The following is a 20,986-nucleotide window of genomic DNA, read 5'->3' as shown; positions in this document are numbered from 1 at the left end:
ACATCACACAGTAAAATGAGTAAATAGCTATCACCCTGGCCTCTTTGGTTGTGGCGTTTCTGCAGCTGCCTTGCAGTAAAGATATAGTTAGCCTAGCTATCCCCCAAGTTAACAGATGCGAAACGAATGTTCTGCTACAGGTAGTCACGCGTGTTTTCATGACGTTAGTGACGTAGTGACGTTAGTAACGTCAGTGACTGTGGCTAGCAAATTAGCCACCGTTAGCTTCACTTTTCACCACAAAAACGCAATTTCTACTTAAACCATGCAACGGAACGTAAATAAAAATACAAGCAACGCAATCGCTACCAAGACGAACCTTTTGACACCGCCGTTGTGTATGTAGTCCAAATATTGACTGATCCTTAGGGGGGCGAAAATAAACAATAATAAATAATAAATATATATGTGAGAGAACAAAGGTTGTGCCCTTGCCGAAGGCAAAGCACACCCAATTACACATGTAAACGGAGTAATCGTATGTAAAGAATATATTGTGCTTATTAAAGTTATGCATTGTGCTTATTAAAGTTATGAACTTAGAAGTGTGCTCAGGCTTAAACATTGGGTCTCACACTGAGTGGAATAGACACATAGACTTTAAATCCTTCAACTGGTGACCCCGACGCTGAAAAGAGGGAGTCCAGAGGGTTCCGGCCCGACCGACGGATCGGGGGAGAGACCCATACACCGGTACGAGGAGGCAGACGTAATCGTCAGAGGCGCCTCAACAAAACAAAAAAAAAGGTAAGCAGACACCTGTTAATTCAAAGTACTGCTATTCGGAACTGAGAACCAAATTTAGACGATTACTATGTTTCATCGTACCTAGTCAAACCAACAGTGGTGGGAAATCAACCGTTTTTGTGTTTTGTCCTTGTCCAAGGGGAGGTTAGAGTCCTCTCCAGGGGTTAGAGTCCCTAAACTCGTTGTCTTTGTCCAAGGGGAGGTTAGAGTCCTCTCCAGGGGTTAGAGTCCCTAAACTCGTTGTCCTTGTCCAAGGGGAGGTTAGAGTCCTCTCCAGGGGTTAGAGTCCCTGAACTCGTTGTCTTTGTCCAAGGGGAGGTTAGAGTCCTCTCCAGGGGTTAGAGTCCCTAAACTTGTTGTCTTTGTCCAAGGGGAGGTTAGAGTCCTCTCCAGGGGTTAGAGTCCCTAAACTCGTTGTCTGTGTCCAAGGGGAGGTTAGAGTCCTCTCCAGGGGTTAGAGTCCCTAAACTCGTTGTCTTTGTCCAAGGGGAGGTTAGAGTCCTCTCCAGGGGTTAGAGTCCCTACACTCGTTGTCTTTGTCCAAGGGGAGGTTAGAGTCCTCTCCAAGGGTTAGAGTCCCTGAACTCGTTGTCTTTGTCCAGAGGGAGGTTAGAGTCCTCTCCAAGGGTTAGAATCCCTGAACATTGTCTATTTGTGTGGAGTCAGATTGAGTTTAATAAAAATAGAGAGGAGTGTGGTGTGTCTTTTATTTGTCCTCTCCGGTACAAGAGGGTTACAGAATTGAATTGATGTGAAAAAGTAATATTTGTGTGGAGTCGGGTTGAGTTGAACGGTATTTTAAACAGATCTGTCGTTCTTTAAAAAATAAAATAAAAAATAAAAAGATCCACTAGGTGTCCTCCAAGGACCATAATTGCCTTCAGTGCAAAATCTAACAAGTTGTCAAATTGTGAGATCACTCACTTTTCTCAATCTCGTGCTTTTTTTTCTTTGACCAAGAAGTTACAGAAATCCCGAGGAGAGTTGGAGAAAGGTGGGGGCTAAAAGAGTCCTGTTACTTGAGATCTTACAAAGGTGATCCCAGAGGGTATAGTTCTGCATAATTATGTGAGTATTAATGCTGATAGATGTGTTCGTTTAGATGAATCCCAAGTTTGGTGGTTAACAAATGCGTGATCAACATTTGTTATAATTCCTAGCCAAACAGGGAGGTTTATTGAAGCCTTTCCGACCAGAACTTGGATTTATAGGCGGAAAATCTGGAATGTGTGATGGTATTCAGTAAAAATGCAGAAATTGAACCCCTGGTTTATAAATTGGTTCTAATACAATTGGAAGAGTTATACTAGAGCAAACCAGCTGTGTTGGTCAAAGAATGGTTTGAGGAAATGTATGTGAAAAAATATGAGGAAGCAATTGGAAAGTTACATAAAGGATTGGTTTAGAGAGGATCATGGAAGGTTATGAAATAAAACAAGAACGTTTTGTGGATGTGAAGAGTGGCGCCCAACGTGGGGCCACTCGTTTAAACACTGATGTTTTGAAGAGGAAACTATGAATATACTTTGATGGTATATGGGATAACATTTTAAGTCAAAATAGTAAAATCTAGGGTTTTTAAGAGTTTTGATAAAGGTATTAGATATAATTTGGTTAAAAATGAGAAAGAGAACATAACTAAATGTACTTTTATTTGGAGTTTAATTGTAATTGGTTTTAAGTTTTATTTGAGAGTTTTATCAGAGCCTGGCATACTGTTTGGGATAAACAGTTAGGCTGTGATAATGTTGTATTAATAAATGGTATTAGTGCATGAAGAGGATTATTATAACATTCAGTTCTGAAATAATTTGGGAACACTCATCAAGTCTGATAAATTGTGGTTATGATGGTTTGAGCTAATTGGCTCGTTTTGAACTGCAGCAAAACGAGTTATGAAGTTCTACCTATCTGACCTTTATAGAAAATATATTTGGGAAAAATGTTTGGTTAATAGCTACATTAAGAACATTATTTGGTCTATATTTCATTTAAGAAGCATACGGATTCTGGTTTGGCATAATGAAAATTGCTTTTATCATATCTTTGATAAAAAGAGGTGTGATTTGGTAAAATAGAGAATCTAAAACAATATTGGTCTTAAACTTAACTGTTTTAAAAGACAGAAAAGGTTTTTTGGAGTGAAAGAAATTAAACTAACAGTTGATTTTCTAAAGAATGGAACAAAGAAACAGATTGTCATTTCTAGGCATGACTAATAGGAGTTGAATATGGGGGCTCGATATTAGATGCTGTTACATGTGTTTGCTCAACAATAAGAAAACTGAAGGGAAAATACTGCCTGGTAATTATAGATACAGTATGTTTACTAGGTGAATTGAAGTCTTTCCCAGTCCTATACCAGATGCATAACACCATTTGAATTGATTTATTGGAGATCATATGTAATACCACAACTTAAACCTTTCACATAGCATGATGAAGAGGCGAATCAAATGGTTAACCAATTTTATAAAAAATGCTAACTAGAAAAGAGATGTCTTCTGCTAAATTCTGTTCCAGGTGAAGCAGTAAAACAAAGAGTGGAGAGTTGCAGGAGTTGGTGGAGAAGGGCCAGTGAACCTTTTGCTATTGCTACGAATGTGAGAGTCCGGAAAAGAGGGTTACGACTAGGTCAAGAGTGATACTGCTTGACCACACTAGAATTGTACTGGACTAAGAAGGTTTCTGCTATTTTACTTAAGAGTGTGCTATATCAATATCAACATGATTGTTGCTGTATCCCATGTATCAGGTCCCTGTGTAACAAGATCATTGTCTCGGCTGAGGAGAACCCGACGAAGGGGTTCCAAATGCCATTGCTGGGGCTGGCTGACCAGGACGAGGAGACGGTGGTTGGTCCGGGCTATGTTGATTGATCTCTGGTGTTTTCAGAGATCAAAAGAGGGATTAAAGAATATATTGTGCTTATTAAAGTTATGCATTGTGCTTATTAAAGTTATAAACTTAGAAGTGTGCTCAGGCTTAAACATTGGGTCTCACACTGAGTGTGGGAAGCAGGCTGTTCTTTGTGTCTCTATCTCTTCATTTTCAGAAACAACCTTGAAACTGGGTGGAGATGGCACCCGAGCAGGTGGGACGCGTAGGCAAGAACAACTCCCTGATGCACGAGAGAACAAGCTCAACCCTTTTTTGATACTTGTGTTTTCAATTGCATTGTATATGATATGCTGGGGCAGGGAAAGATAGCCAGTTGGACTTCGTGAACCAGCCCAAACTCTGTTGCGGGTAGGGAAACGTAGACAACTCCAGAGCTCTGTACTTAGTTGATTTCCAACTGCTGCATTAAAGCTGATATTATCGGACCTCTGCGACTCCAGACCACTCTTTCTAGAACACAGATTTGTGTCATTAAATACTATCATTACATATTGGAATAGACACATAGACTTTAAATCCTTCATATGGCATAAACCGACAATTGCTAGTAGAAGTAGTATATTCGTCTTAGTAGCTGAAATTATAGTGCTCTTAGTCTTTTAATGAGACGAGTTGACTGAATAGCTCTGTCTTGTGACTCCACTAATCAGCTACAAATCACCTGTGTGAGAGACTGAGTGGTGCGTGTCCGTCGTTGCCACGGTGATGGTGCAGCTATGATTGCTAACGCGCTGAGGGTAAAGAATAGCAGAAATGTAGCTAGAATCCACACCTCAAACAAGTTAACCTAGACGCAAAACTATACGTCCAATCCAAAAAATAAGGATATTTTCCGAGACCCAAGACTCTGCCGAAACCAGAGATGTCCTTTATATGTCTGTGCGGTCAGAAATACGACTCTACCTGCAGTTTCAAAAACTTGTTCCTTTTGCTTTCCTGGTGCGTGTTTGTTTGGTTGCCACGGTGATGGTGCAGCTGTGATGGCTAACGAGCTAGGCAGAGAGAAAAACGAACATTTACCTAGCATCCACACCTCAAACAAGTTGACCTAGACGCAAAACTATAGGTCCAATCCAAAAAATAAGGATATTTTCCAAGACCCAAGACTCTGCCGAAACCAGAGATGTCCTTTATATTTCTGTGCGGTCAGAAAAACGACTCTACCGGCAGTTTCAAAATCTTGTTATTTTTGCTTTCTCTGACGGTTTTGTCACCAGATTTGCATTGGTCTCTATGGGGCGAGAGTTGAACTTTGTCTCGCTTTCGTGGGGCTCTGAACAAATGTGTACGTCTGTTGGATTCAACAGACAACTGTCTACGACCAGCACAAAATTAGCTATCTATTGATCCGAAAACGAAGCATGAAGAGCGAAAATTGTATTTTTTCTACGACATCCGAAGCTGCCCTCCACTCTAAGTGTTTCAGTCTGCACTCTAGGGTTTCACATAAACACCCATGTAAATCTCAGAAACGGCTTGAAAAAGTCATGAAACATAATCAGTGATATTGAAAAAAGTTGAATAGATATCAAAAATATGAATTATTTAAAAATAGTTTAGGGTTTTGTCAACATTTTAAAGTTTAAATGGTGGCTCTAGCTGAAAGATTGAGGAAGAAGAAGGATTTGGAAGTTGAAGAAGTTTAAATAAGTTTGAGAGGATTTGAAAGAAAACTCCATTGGAAACCCATGTTAAAAATATTATGAATATTGATTTATATTAATTCAAGCATAAGAGGTACAAAGCTGAAAAGTCTAAGCACCCATGGCCTGAAACTGCTGAATTTTTTGATAGCTGAACGGTTTTAATAGCTGAAGACTTGAAGGCGCTGAAAGGTGTATTGGAAGAAATAGAAGAAGAAGAAGATGCTTGAATAAAGATTCAAAGAACAATACTTGGAATGCTGAAGCAGCATTCCAACAAATATATATGTGAGAGAACAAAGGTTGTGCCCTTGCCTAAGGCAAAGCACACCCAACTAGAGAGGGTACAATTTCTGGGGAAATTGTAGGGTGTGCTTGCTTGCGTCGGTTGTACAGGGATTTTAATGCCATTTTTACAACTGATATTCCTGTATATTTTATATAAAAATGCATAGGGCCTACTTATTATGTATTAATATTACATAGATTTAAAAGCATCTTTTTTTTGCTGCTCATTTACAACTCAAAATACGAGTGAAGTGTAGAATGAAATATGATGTCTTCTCATTTCCCCTGCAAGAGGCAGCCTCATAGCTGAATCAAAACGAATACATTTAGCAGACCGGTGTAAAAATGGACCTAATCTCTATGACTTAAACGTCCTTTTAAGTTTTCCCTTCTCGTGATATTTTCAGGCATTTAGCCTACTCATATTGCATTCATTCATTAATAAAGAACCCCCTTTGAAGATTATTCTACGACGTTACCGGCAGAAGATAGAATCGCGATTCAAACAGTACCATCTGCTAACTGAAAATATGCCCCCAAAAACGTAAATAAGCTTGACATTTATTTAGTGGAAAATCGCTCATTCATAAAAAGCTCACTGGTAGCGATCATTGTCAGTAACAACGCAAAATGCGATATAGCCCTGTGTGGAGAAGCTGCCCCGGTAAATTCTACTACTACAGTACAGTACTAGACTACTGCTGTGTTCGTCTTGGTAGCGGTTGCGTTGGTTGAATTCGATGTAACGTTCCGTTGTACGGTTTAGGCTGAAATTAATTATTTTCATGAACAGATTGACAAAGTTTAGGCTGTGGCAATGAAGTTCAGGTTAGTAGTCAGATAGTTTCACCTATTGAAAGACTTTTGATTTAAGTAAGGGGAGTGCCAAACATGTTCTGTCGCCATTTGACTTCCTAAACAGCTGTGTAGATGTTTTTGTAGTGTGTCTCGCGTAGGCTACAGCGTTGCAGTGAGCAACACTGGTTTGAAACCACAGGTAATGATAATTTCACCAACAAATCGTTTACTTGTAATGTAATGTCATAATAAATCCTACAACGAAAATGTATTTGTGAGGAACGTTTATTTTAATGATTGAAAACAGATGCATCATAGACCACTGTAGTATGTGTTGCCCGGGTAACAGAGGCTAATGTCATGCTAATGCCTCAGTGAAATAGTAGACTACCGTTTCCGAAAGTAGATGTGGGCCTACTTCCTTAATAATATCAGCTAATATTGTACATTACATTTTACAATTGTGTTTCACATCACAAAGTAAAATAAGTAAATAGTTATCACCCTGCCCAGCTAACACAGTTACGTTGCCCTTACGTTGCCGCAAAGTCACTCGATGACCAAACATACGTTGCCGCAACGTCTTTGGCGACGTTGCGGGACCGTGCATCTGTGGGACGCCAGAACGTAACCGCAACGTAATCTTGTGACGTTGCCAGTCCGTAACCGCGACGTCGTGGCAACGTTATTTTCCGACGTTGCCAGTCTGTAACCGCGACCTCCTAGCAACGTCATTTTCCGACGTTGCCAGTCTGTAACCGCGACCTCCTAGCAACGTCATTTTCCGACTTTGCCAGTCTGTAACCGCGACCTCCTAGTAACGTCATTTTCCGACGTTGCCAGTCCGTAACCGCGACCTCCTAGCAACGTAATTTTGTGACGTTACTAGTCCGTAACTGCAACGTTAACTAAGTAACCTATATTTCTCAATTCTACTGCTTATATTGGGGCGGTTCATATGCAGACCTAATTTGCCCAAAATGCTACTTGTTCTTGTATAATAGGCTACATGGTAGCCAACTTTAGGAGGACTATGTTTGTGTGATGTGTAGCCTAACTCCAGCTAATCATAAACAAGGCAGCATTTCCATGTAACATTGTCATTTTATTTCAAACAAAGTGCCAAACAGTGAATTAAAATCTTCTGCCAGTCCCCGCTACAGGTCCTGTCTGTTGGCCCTGACAATGAAGCACAAAATAAGTTAGTGTTCTATCAACATAATTGCACGTGTAAAAAGGCGCTATACAAGTCATAAAAAAATCACATCTAAAATAATATACATCATCAAAAAAAGATGTGATTCTAGATTTTTGTCACATAGCCATGTGAAAGGTTGGATATGGAAGCTGCAATCATGATTCATTCACCTGGCTTGTTTTGAATGGGCTGCCGGGGTGTGTTTGAGTGTCTCCTCTATGAGGAGCTCCACAGCTTTCTCTCCCAGTCCCGTCTTCCGCTTCATCACAGCGTCTGGAATTAGAAGTCATGAACTTATTGTCAGCACCAATGTGAACGTTGAACGCTGCGTATAAGCCATAGTTCATGGCATCTCCAAACACTTACCACTCTCTTTCGCAACTCCAGCACCTTAAGGCACTCCTCAAGGTCTTGGAGTTCAGCCTGTGTTTGGGCCACCTGTAGGTCCATCACTGGCACCTCTTCAGTGTGTCTGCCCTGTAGTCGCCTGAATAGGAGAGCCTCTCGCTGGTTCTCCTCCAATGTCTCCATCTTCCGGAGCATAACCTGTAATGTGTCTCTCATTAAAGACAAGTAAAACAAGTTTACAAGAGTTAGCATGATTGGCATACACTGTGGTTCTTCTAGATTAGCTGTAACAATGATGTAAATAACAAATGTTACCTTGAATGGTTGTATACAAAGCATATATTTTTTGGAGTGTCTTATATTTGCACTTGCCTGGCTGCCAGCTGTTTTCCTGGGCCCCCAATGGGTTCACCTCCACCAGACCAGAGTTGACATCTAGGGGTATGGAATCTGGTGATGCAAAAGTTTTAAGTCATGCTTTTGCTTCAAAACATAGCCTTTAGGTTGCCATGGCTCATACAATTATTGTCACTGTTTTAAACGGTCATTTCCCAGACAGCAAAATGTGTTTGGGCCAGATTTGGACCAGGTCTTCATTAGCATTTGGCGCAGATCCGCTAAACGGACCTGGACCGGGCTCATCCTTTCCAACGGCCCAATACCGGAACAGGTTCGAATTACGGATCAGAGACAGATCTGGGCCAGAAGTGGCCCAGTACAGTTATTAATGCCATGACGTGTGGTGCGGATCTGGCCCAGATCCGCGACTCACATCAAGAGCTCATCTGGCCCTGGTCTGTGATTCATACTTAGGCTATTATGGGCCAAACAAATATCCACGCAATTTGTAATTTTCAAACGTTTTATTTTATTTTAAAACAGGCAAAAGAGAACATTACAGCAGATCGCTGCTAGCTACTGCTAGCAGCGATCCCCGCAGGCTACTATAGTAGTATTTTGTATTTTGCTACTAGCTATGCTAGCGCTAACATGGCTACGATGTTGCAGCTAACACACAATGGACACAATATTCAGCAATGTTGGTAAATAATAAGCAAAGATAACCGTTTTGGCCTTATGTTCACATTAGTTGTGTAGTTGTGTTGTGTTAGCTAGTTGTGTTGTTTAAAAGAACCTACTGTACCAGCTAACCGTATATGCTACTAGCTTGTCTAGGCACGTACGTCTGAGGTTGTCAGAATAATGTGGTGTAAACTAAGTTTGTAAACTTTTATGTTTAATATAAATATTTAACAGACTAACATGACATCAACACCAGTTAACTTTTACATTTTTACTTAGGCCTATAATGCACTTACCAACAATCACAAATCACAACAATCACAAAGACGGTGCAGCCTGCGGTCTTCCACTCTACAGTCAGATAGAGTGGCAGGTTTATGTGGGGGAAAAGCTTTCCGTTAGTTGTGGCGCGTCTGGTCTGCGCAGCTCCCGCGTATCCGGCCCACACCCGCCGGGCGGACTCGATTCAGTTGTGGCGTGTCTGGTCTGCGCAGCTCCCGCGGATCCGGCCCAGAGCCATAGAAAAAGATTTATTATCATCTTTTTCTATGGCTCTGATCCAGCCCACACCTGCCGGGCGGACTCGATTCAGTTGTGGCGTGTCTGGTCTGCGCAGCTCCCGCGGATCCAGCCCAGAGCCATAGAAAAATATTTTTTATCATATTTGTATATGGCTCTGATCCGGCCCACACCCGCCGGGCGGACTCGATTCAGTTGTGGCGCGTCTGGTCTGCGCAGCTGCCCCGGATCGGCGCCACAACCGCCGGACGGAATGTTACAGCCAGAATTGCTATAGAGGTCTGGCGCAAATTTGGTGCAGATCTGCATAGTGAGTGCGACTGCTGCGCGAATCTGCTGATTCGAAAACGGATCTGGCACAGATGTAAATGCTGTCTGGGTACTTTACCATCATTTCCCAGGGACACAGTGCTAGGCCGTGTGACGGTGGTAGGATAATCTGTACAGAAATGAAAATGGAATGTAATTTATGTACATAGTTATAGCATATTGATATTAAAGGAGTAGCATTGCACATATGTGATCGTTCGAAAGCAGGGCCCCACATCGTAGCGTCGCACATGTGAGATTCTGAACATTCCAACCGACTGTTTTCTGATAGACAAAAACTATATGACAAACGCTATAGTAAGCTATAGTAATTGTCAAAATTTACAATTAGTAGGCTAACAAGTAACACTAGCAGGTGGTAGCATTGCTACGAGTATTATGCTAGGTTGCTAGGTAACGGAAGCTAATTAAAGCTACCTAGCTGCCGTTTTGGAAAAATAACTGGTGGAAGCGTCGGAAATGTTTAGAACTCACGCATCTAAAGATTAAAACGAATAAACTTATCCAAAAACAGATGGCATGTACAAATTGGAAAAATTAGTGACATGATACTTTTATAGACGCCATTGCTGTGCATGCCATGGCCGACTGATTAAAACGTGATCAGCCACGCTAGCTCCACAGTCTTTGAAAATTCCGGGCTAAATAAACTATTTTGGGACAAGGTTTTTTAACAGTTCTCAAGGTCTTGGAGTTCAGCCTGTGTTTGGGCCACCTGTAGGTCCATCACTGGCACCTCTTCAGTGTTTCTGCCCTGTAGTCGCCTGAATAGGAGAGCCTCTCGCTGGTTCTCCTCCAATGTCTCCATCTTCTGGAGCATAACCTGTAATGTGTCTGTCATTAAAGACAAGTAAAACAAGTTTACAAGAGTTAGCATGATTGGCATACACTGTGGTTCTTCTAGATTAGCTGTAACATTGATGTAAATAACAAATGTTACCTTGAATGGTTGTATACAAAGCATTAGTATGACAACATTTGTTGTTTTGACAAATATGTACCCCCCCCCCCCCCCCCCCCCACGATCAGAACAACTTAGGTATGCCTTACAATGAGTTGGCAATGCTATTGCGAAGCTTTGAGTATTTTTTTGAGTGTCTTATATTTGCACTTGCCTGGCTGCCAGCTGTTGTCCTGGGCCCCCAATGGGTTCACCTACACCAGACCAGAGTTGACATCTAGGGGTATGGCATCTGGTGATGCAAAAGTTTTAAGTCATGCTTTTGCTTCAAAACATAGCCTTTAGGGTTGCCATGGCTCATACAATTATTGCCACTGTTATAAACGGTCATTCATTACTTTACCATCATTTCCCAGGGACACAGTGCTAGGCCGTGTGACGGTGGTAGGATATCTGTACAGAAATGAAAGTGGAATGTAGTTTATGTACATAGTTTTAGCATATTGATATTGATATTAAAGGAGTAGCATTGCACATATGTGATCGTTCGAAAACAGGGCCCCACATCGTAGCGTCACACATGTGTGATTCTGAACATTCCAGCCGACTATTTTCCGATAGACAAAAACTATATGACAAACGCTATAGTATGGCTTCAAAATGTACAATTAGTAGGCTAACAAGTAACACTAGCAGGTAGTAGCATTGCTATGAGTATTATGCTAGGTTGCTAGGTAACAGAAGCTAATTAAAGCTACTTAGCTGCCGTTTTGGAAAAATAACTGGTGGAAGCGTCGGAAATATTTAGAACTCACGCATCTAAAGGTTAAAACGAATAACCCAGCTAGAAATTGTACGTTCCAAGAACGTTCCCGTTGGTGTAAAGGACGTCGCCTTATAACGTTCCCAGAACGTCCCATATTGGTCTCTGTGGAGTTCTTTAAAGGGTAGGAGGACGTTATTTCGGGGCCTTTCAGGACGTTCTGGGAACGTTTAGGGAACCATTACAGGACCTTTCCTCTGTATCAATGCTAACCTTTGCAGAACCTTTTAGTGACATATCAAACCTTCTGGGGACCAACCTATAATGTGTTTTCGGTCCTTATCCCGTTACCTGAACCACTATTGGAACAATATTGCTTCATCTTTATAGAAAATGAACACGTATAGGCTACATCAACTTTGATAGAAATAGGAGACCACCATGGGCTATTAGCAGTACTGTAGCTACTTGATTCAACCTGGATTTTCGTGTGTGGGTATTAAAATGAAGAGACACAATTCAAGTTAATGATATTTTATTATCAGAATGGATGTTGATGCCATCAAGCTCTTAAAAGAACTCCAACACAGAAAAGAGAGAACAACGGAACAGAGAAACATAAGTTTTGCCTACAGTTCCGCGTCTTCCATTGGTCTCCGCCGCCCTCCGACTGCCGAAATTAGAAGAAAGAAATTCCGACATCACGGTTAAACATCCCTTTAACATTTCTGACCAGTGTGTCGAGAGCTAGCCTACTGTACTGTAGCCGGTTGGGGTCCCTTGCGCTAGCTATAGCCTTTTACACATTGTTGTAGGCATAGGCTACAAGCAATACTTATCGCAAAACGTTTTGATATTTTTCTACTTCCATTTACTTACCTAACAACGAATAATACTGCTCCTTCTAATGTGAATACAAATGACGGTTTAAAAAGTGAGCGCCTCTGACTCGCGAGTCTCTGGCTGCTCATTATGGAACGTTCTTGCTCAAACAGTCAGTGCTGAGCCGACGATGAGACGACGTATCTACGACGTTTAAAATAGAGCACAGAGATTAGAAGAAATAGTTTGCCGATGCTTATTTTGATTTTAGTATGTGTTCCGATGACACATGTTATTAGTATTGTAGCGACCCGCACAGACAGATGTGTGTGGCATGTTGGGCTGTTGTGTTTTGTGGCCATTGTTCAGTGTTCGCGGGGTCTGACATGCCGATCAACCTGCCATCTGCCAATCACAGGAATGCACGGAATGTTCGGTTGCAGGGCATCCTGGTGGTTGGTGGAGGGGCATGGCGGGGTTGGGCTGAAGGGATGGGGCATTGTTAGGATCGGGTTTGACCTTTTTAGCGCTCTCTCTTACGCCTGGGTTTGCAAGAGCTGGTCGTGATTGTTCTGTGTGTGCTAGTACCCTTCTGTTAGTTGATTTGGCGTAGGCTATGGCCAAACAGTAGCCTGTGTTACCGTGAATAAACGATTCAGATCCTGTAACGTCATCGCATGCCTGTTGCTTTCGGACCTAGGCTGGTCATTACATTGGTGTCAGAAGTAAAAACGTAGGGAAAGTTAGTCAGCTAGCTATCTGACTTCTGTGGCTAGCTACCGTGGCCGAACAGGAGTCGATCATGCTTCGAGGGACTCCGAAGGTGAAAGTGGAGGATGATTACGGCCAAGGAGGTGCGTGTGCATGGACGTCGGAGGATATGGCTGAGGGGATCGCCGGGGCGTCGGAACGCAGAGGCCGCTTGAGGGAGGACGTTAGGGCGATGGCGGCTGAAGCGGGCATGGGTGCTTCTTCAACTGTGCTTCGCGCGGATTCTGGTGGGCGGACAGAAGTGGTGACGTTGACGTTTCGGCGGGAAGAGGAATCTGGGGCTCGGATGGTAAACAAACATGGCGGCGCCCAGTCCCCGCTTTCTTCCGTGTCTGTTAAGACCCCAAAGTATTCCGGTAAAGCGGATTGGGAAGCTTTTCATGCTCAGTTTGAACTGTTGGCTCATTTTCGGGGGTGGTCGGATGAAGATAGGGCACTGCAGTTGGCTCTATGCCTCACAGATGATGCTCTAGCCTGTTTGCTATTGCTTAGCCCCGCGGACAGACATGACTATGGCGCTTTAGTTGGAGCCCTGAGAAGGCGCTATGGACAGTGTGTGCAGCCTGGGCTGCTGCGCTCCGAACTGAGTAGTAGACGCAGGCAGCCTGGAGAGTCTCTGCGGGTGCTGGCTAATGACATTGAGAGCCTCTCTCGTCGGGCATATGCTCACATGCCCCCCTCCGTGCAGAACGAGCTGGCACGCGACCAGTTCTTACAGGCGCTCTCTCCTACGGAGCTGCGCATACAGACCCAGTTGTCTCATCCTGAGTCACTGCAGGTAGCCTTGGAGATGGCTTTGGAGAGGGAACTACTGGGGGCTGGGGCTTCAGCTGGGGCTGTGATGGGGTTGCAGGGGGACAGACCCTCTGTGCGGGCTGGGGGTCAGAGCAGCCCAGAGCCGGAAAAGCCTGCATGGGTGGCTGAGATGACAGAGCTGATTCGGGCTGTGTCACTACAGGCGGCGCAAAACACACGCCCGGGTCCCAGGGTCTGCTGGGGTTGTGGCCAGCCAGGTCACCTGCGGCGGGATTTCCCCATGTCCCCCAGAGCTCCGGGAAACGGCTCGGGGTCCGCATAAACCGGGTGGTGCGGACCCCTGGCTTCCTTTCCCGACCACCATCATCTTCGGGAGAGGCCCTCCGGGGAAGCGAGGCTTCACTTTCCCTAGAAGCAGACGAGGGCGAGCGGATGGAGCCTGTTGTTGTGGTGGGCCGGACCTGTGTTGGGGACTTTTGTCATGTCCCTGTCACGGTGGAGGGGGTGCCCTGCTCTGCCTTGGTGGACACTGGGTCTACGGTTACCCTGGTGAGGCCAGACATTGTGCCAGGTTGGACTCAGTTTGAGCCCACAACTGTACAGCTCCGCACAGTCACAGCTGAGCTGGCACCCATGAAAGGGAAGGGAATGATGACTCTGACAGTAGGGGGCAGGTCTGTGCGTCATCCTGTGTGGGTGGCGCCTGTGCAGGACCCTTGTATCCTGGGGTTGGACTTTCTTAGGGCTACAGGCTGCCAGTTAGACCTACATGGGGGCACACTGAGCTTTCAGGGAGGGCCAGAAGTCACCATGGCTCCCCCTAATGTCACATGCACTCAATCCATCGAACCCTTTACTCCAACGGTTAAAGCAGCAAAGACTCATGGCTGCCCCCGCCCCCCCACGTCTGTGTGTGACTTTTCCCCTACCCCCCTGGCACCTACGGCTGTGTGTTACGTCCCTCCAGCTGCCCCCAAGACACATCCCTCTGTGAGCCTGGGCTGTGGCCTCCCAGCCCAGCTATCCAAAAGGGGTGAGGAGGGGACACAGTCTGCAGTGAGGAAAATATGGGAGAGGAACTGTCTTGGTCTCGACCCCGAGCAGCAGGAACAGTTGTGGCAGTTGCTGTTTGAATTCAGAGACAGCTTTGCGCTGAGGATGAGGTGGGTCAGACTCATCTGGTGCAGCATGATATTGACACAGGTGATGCTCGACCCATCAAGATGCAACCCCGCCGTATCCCGCTGGCACGCCAGGAGGCGGCAGACAAGGCTGTGTTGGAGATGCAGCCGGTGGGTTTCATCAACCCTCTGACAGCCCCTGGGCGGCACCAGTCGTCATGGTTCCTAAGAAGGGAGGCAAGCTGAGGTTCTGTGCGGACTACAGGCGGCTGAATGAGGTAACCAGGAAGGATTCATACCCCTTACCTCGTATCGATGAGTCACTGGACCTGGTTAGGGGGTCTTCCTGGTTCTCCTCACTGGACCTCCGCAGTGGCTATTGGCAGGTGCCTCTCTCCCCAGAGGCCAGAGCCAAAACTGCGTTCTCCACTAACAGAGGACACTGGCAGTACACGGTCCTGTGCTTCGGCCTGTGCAAAGCGCCAGCTACGTTTGAGCGTTTGATGGACAGGGTGCTGGATGGCATTCCCCGACAGCAGTGTCTAGTTTACCTGGATGACATCCTGGCCCATGGCAGCTCTTTCCAGTCAGCCCTGGGGGCGCTACGGTGTGTGCTGGAGCGGGTGGCTGGCGCAGGTCTGAAGCTCCACCCCGAGAAGTGCCACTTCATGAGGAGGGAGGTGTGCTTCTTGAGCCATCGAGTGGGGAAGGAGGGGATCAGCACCATGGAAGACAAGGTGGGGGCTGTCCGAGACTGGCCCATCCCCACCGACCAGCGACAGCTGAAGAGCTTCTTGGGCCTGGCCTCTTACTACAGGAGGTTTGTACGGGGCTTCTCAAGCATCGCTGCTCCCCTGAACCTCCTGCTTCTGAAGGACAAGGCCTTCACTTGGACAATGGAGTGTGACAAGGCCTTCAACGCCCTAAAACAGGCACTGAGCGGGGCCCCCGTGCTCGCCCCCCCTGACCTCACCTTGCCCTTTATCCTGGACACAGACGCGAGCAATGTGGGCATGGGTGGGGTGCTGGCCCAGGTGGGGGCAGAGGGGGAGAGAGTGGTGGCGTACTTCAGTAAAACCTTTGACAAACACGAGCGCCGCTACTGTGTCACCCGGAGGGAGCTCTTGGCTGTTGTGGCTTCTGTCAGACACTTCAAGTACTACCTGGGTGGCCTGCCATTTACTGTTAGGACTGATCACTCTGCTCTCCAGTGGTTCATGTCTTTCAGAGAGCCTGAGGGTCAGGTGGCTCGCTGGTTGGAAGAGCTGGAGTATGACTTCACAGTGGTGCACAGGGCAGGGGCACGCCACTCCAACGCCGACGCCATGTCCCGCCGGCCCTGTACTGCAGACGGTTGCCGCCACTGTGAGTGGAAAGAGGAACGGGAGAGGGAGCTGTGTGCAGAGGAGGGGGTCTGTGACAAAGAGTGTTGGGTGAGCGGGCCTGTCAGCTGTGAGCTGCAGACTGTCGACGTGGCTGCATGGGGGGAACAGCAGGGACGGAATGCAGACCTACAGCCAGTGCTACAGTGGGTAGAGGCACAGGTGAGGCCGCCATGGGAAGAGGTAACAGCGCTCTCACTTGCAACCAAAGGGTTGTGGTCAAAGTTTGAAAGACTGCGGCTGGCGGATGGCGTGCTCCAGCGGGCATGGAAGGAGTCAGCTACAGGGGAGGAGAGGTGGCAGGTGGTGGTCCCAAAAGCATTGCGGGAGACACTTTGGAGTCACAAAAACACTCCGCCGCCTCCGTCAGGGCTTTTACTGGGGGCAGCACAAGAGGGATGTTGAGGACTTTTGCCGCCGCTGTGACAACTGCACAGCGAGAAAGGGCCCCACAGGCCGCTCTCACGCTCAGCTCCAACAGTTCCCAGTGGGGGCTCCCATGGAGAGGGTGGGAGTGGATGTAGTTGGGCCGTTCCCCACCACAGACAGTGGAAACCGCTGGGTGCTCACGGCCATGGACTATTTCACAAAATGGCCTGAGGCCTATGCTCTGCCTGACCAGGAGGCAGAGACCATCGTCGACGCCTTGACAGCAGGGATGTTCAGCAGGTTTGGAGCTGCAGAGGCGATCCACAGCGACCAAGGCAGAAACTTTGAGTCCTGTGTGTTCGCCACCATGTGTGAGAGGCTGGGTATGCACAAGACCCGCACTACCCCTCTCCATCCTCAAAGTGATGGCCTCGTGGAACGCTTCAACAAAACGTTGGGACAGCAACTGGCCATCGTCTCTGCCAAACACCAGCGTGACTGGGACAAGCACCTGCCTATGGTCCTCATGGCATGCCGCTCCGCTGTCCAAGACTCCACCTCCTGCACGCCTGCCCTCCTCATGATGGGGAGAGAGATCCGCACCCCTGCGGAGATGGCATTTGGTCGGCCCCTGGATAGCCCTCCTGTTCCCCCGGGGCTGGAGTATGCCCGGAGACTCCAGGACCGGCTGGAGACAGCCCACACCTTCGCCAGGGGGCAACTGGTGAATGCAGGCGTGAGGCAGAAGAGGAACTACGACGTGCACACCCGGGGTAGGCACTTTGTGGCTGGGGAGCTGGTCTGGGTTTACAGTCCCCTAAGGAAAAAGGGCAGATGCCCCAAGTTGGACAGTCACTGGGTGGGACCCTGCAGCGTCCTGGAGAGGGTAGGGGAGGTGGTTTACCGGGTGCAGCTTCCTCCCAGGGGGAGAAAGGTGACACTGCACCGGGACAGGTTAGCCCCATACAGAGGGGCCTCTTCCCCCCAAACCCCAGGGACCCCCACAATTCCCCTCTCTGGCCATGACATTCCCCAGGCACCCACCCCCAAGCGCCACCGACCAGGCTCCAGACGGCCCACGCCCCCTGTCTCCCTCCCTGTGTCCCCGTGTGGTTCCCCGGAGCCATGGACTGTATTCCCCATTCCTGCTTCCTTGTCCCCCATATCACTGCCCTCGTCCCCTGGTTCTCAGAGGGTCAGCCCTCTGCCATGGGCGGAGCCTCCTGTTCCACATCTGGACGCTCTGCAAACTTCACGGTCACGCAGGCGAAGGAGACCTCCGGGTCGCTTCAAAGACTTTGTGGTGGGGGGGCTGTGTAGCGACCCGCACAGACAGATGTGTGTGGCATGTTGGGCTGTTGTGTTTTGTGGCCATTGTTCAGTGTTCGCGGGGTCTGACATGCCGATCAACCTGCCATCTGCCAATCACAGGAATGCACGGAATGTTCGGTTGCAGGGCATCCTGGTGGTTGGTGGAGGAGCATGGGGGGGTTGGGCTGAAGGGATGGGGCATTGTTAGGATCGGGTTTGACCTTTTTAGCGCTCTCTCTTACGCCTGGGTTTTCAAGAGCTGGTCGTGATTGTTCTGTGTGTGCTAGTACCCTTCTGTTAGTTGATTTGGCGTAGGCTATGGCCAAACAGTAGCCTGTGTTACCGTGAATAAACGATTCAGATCCTGTAACGTCATCGCATGCCTGTTGCTTTCGGACCTAGGCTGGTCATTACAGTATATACCTATTTACCGTAAGCTTTCACATCTTACCATAAAAAAGCAACCAAGATCTTCCGTCCATCTCGTAATAGCCTCGTTTTGGTTTAAAATTGTACGACGCACGTGAATATAGCGAAAGTTGTATGTGACCATAAAATAACCAAAACAACGTTCCCCCAATGTCATACACAGAACGTCCCCGTGTGACTATCAGGGAACTATATGGGGACGTTCTGTAAAAGTCCCAAATGTCATATTTGTAATGTTTGCGGTGTGACCACAATATAACGAACATGGAACGTCTCCATAAAGTCATACAGGAAATTTTCAAAAAAAGTGCGTTCAGAACCAAATGAGAACGTTTTAAAAACGTCCCCAATGTTCTGTAAAGGTTCGGGACGTTTGTCACATTTAGAAAACTTTTAGGGAACGTTATGCAAAGTCACAATAACGTCCCCTCCTACGTGGGAAACTTATCCAAAAACAGATGTCATGTACAAATTGGAAAAATTAGTGACATATTTTTATAGACGCCATTGCTGTGCATGCCATGACCGACTGTGATCAAAACGTGATCAGCCACGCTAGCTACGTTTATATATTTAAAACTATTTCTGTAAAGAAACTCACCTTTGAAGTAGCTAATTTCCAGTTGAAATCCAATGCGTAGTCCTACAAGACGGTTGAACCCCTGCAAAATATCTTCTGAAACCCCAGTTTCAGCGATGCGTTGAAATGGGCATGCGCAAAGTGGGGCAGACTGAGGGGCAGGTTTGCTAAGGAAGAATTGTAATATTCTGTGATGACTTGTCTTTGGAAATGAAACTCTTAAGAGTCGCTTACCTTTTGGTCACATTTAACAATTTGTATTACAAAATTATTGGAGCACAAATTTGCATTGTGTGTCATACAGCTTTGGTGTGCTGTACAAAGAATGTTTGCTTAATCATGTTACACATCACACATTGATTGCTTTTGTACATGTTTATAGTAAAGAATGAAAGACTAAATTATATTCCAAATTCAGTCTTTTATTTATTAAAGCTATGTTCCTGCATATGAGAAAATTGATGACCAATGACATGCTGGGGCTGAGATGCACATGAATTACATACATTGTCTACATTTATACATGCTGGGTGCAACATTTAATATTGTGTGTGATTGAAATTCATGTAGACTATGGCTACATTACAAAAGTGTCAGAACTGAGAGCAGTCCAGTGTGATCTCCATCTCTGGATAAACCATATTGCACTCGAGATCCGTTGTCCTGCGACCAAAGAGCGACTTAACGGCAACTTAACCCATGGTACCAAAATGAATGTATCCAGCCGACCAAGGTACAACGCCACGGCAACGTTGTCCACGGGACCAAAAATAACAGTATCCAACCGACCAAGGTACGACGTTGCGGCAACGTTGTCCACGGGACCAAAAATAACGTAACCAGCCGACCAAGGTACAACGTCGCGGCAACGTTGTCCATGGGACCAAAAAATAACGTAACCAGCCGACCAAGGTACGACGTTGCGGCAACGTTGTCCATGGGACCAAAAAATAACGTAACCAGCCGACCAAGGTACGACGTCGTGGCAACGTTGTCCACGGGTCTAAAAATAACGTAACCAGCCGACCAAGGTACGACGTCGCGGCAACGTTGCCCACGGGTCTAAAAATAACGTAACCAGCCGACCAAGGTACGACGTTGTGGCAACGTTGTCCATGGGACAAACTGGCAACATTCCCTTTATAATGTTGCTACGACGTTGCCACGACGTTGCCAGAAGGTAACGTCGCGGGTTACCAACTGAGTACTTACTGGCAACGTTGCCGCAACGTCATGTGTTAGCTGGGATTAGCATCATGACATTAGTATGTGTTGCCCGGGCAACACACACTACAGTGATGTATCTGTTTTCAGTCGTTAAAATAAACATTCCTCACAAATACCTTTTTGTTGTAGGATTTATTATGTACGGTGGCCAACATGTGCAAACGCACTGCAAATTATAAAACACATGCAAATAGACAAAACACAAGCAAACTAGAGAGGGTACAATTTCTGGGGAAATTGTAGGGTGTGCTTGCTTGAGTCGGTTGCACAGGGGTCCGTTTTTTAATGACATTTTTACAACTGATATTTCTGTATATTTTATATAAAAATGCATACTTATTATTTATAAAGATTACATAGATTTAAAAGCATATTTTTCTTGCTGCTCATTTACAACTCAAAATACGAGTGAAGTGTAGAATGAAATAGATGTCTTCTCATTTCCCCTGCAAGAGGCAGCCTCATAGCTGAATCAAAACGAATAAATTTGGCAGACCGGTGTCAAAATTGACCTAATCTCAATGACTTAAACGCCCTTTTAAGTTTTTCCCTTCTCGTGATATTTTCAGACATTTAGCCTACTCATATTTACATTTTACATTTACATTGTCATTTAGCAGACGCTCTTATCCAGAGCGACTTACAGTAAGTACAGGGACATTCCCCCGAGGCAAGTAGGGTGAAGTGCCTTGCCCAAGGACACAACGTCAGTTGGCATGACCGGGAATCAAACTGGCAACCCTAACCCTAACCCTGACT

Source organism: Osmerus eperlanus, chromosome 22 (assembly GCF_963692335.1).
Source record: "Osmerus eperlanus chromosome 22, fOsmEpe2.1, whole genome shotgun sequence".
NCBI lineage: Eukaryota > Metazoa > Chordata > Actinopteri > Osmeriformes > Osmeridae > Osmerus > Osmerus eperlanus.
Note: the sequence above shows the minus strand (reverse complement) of the source record.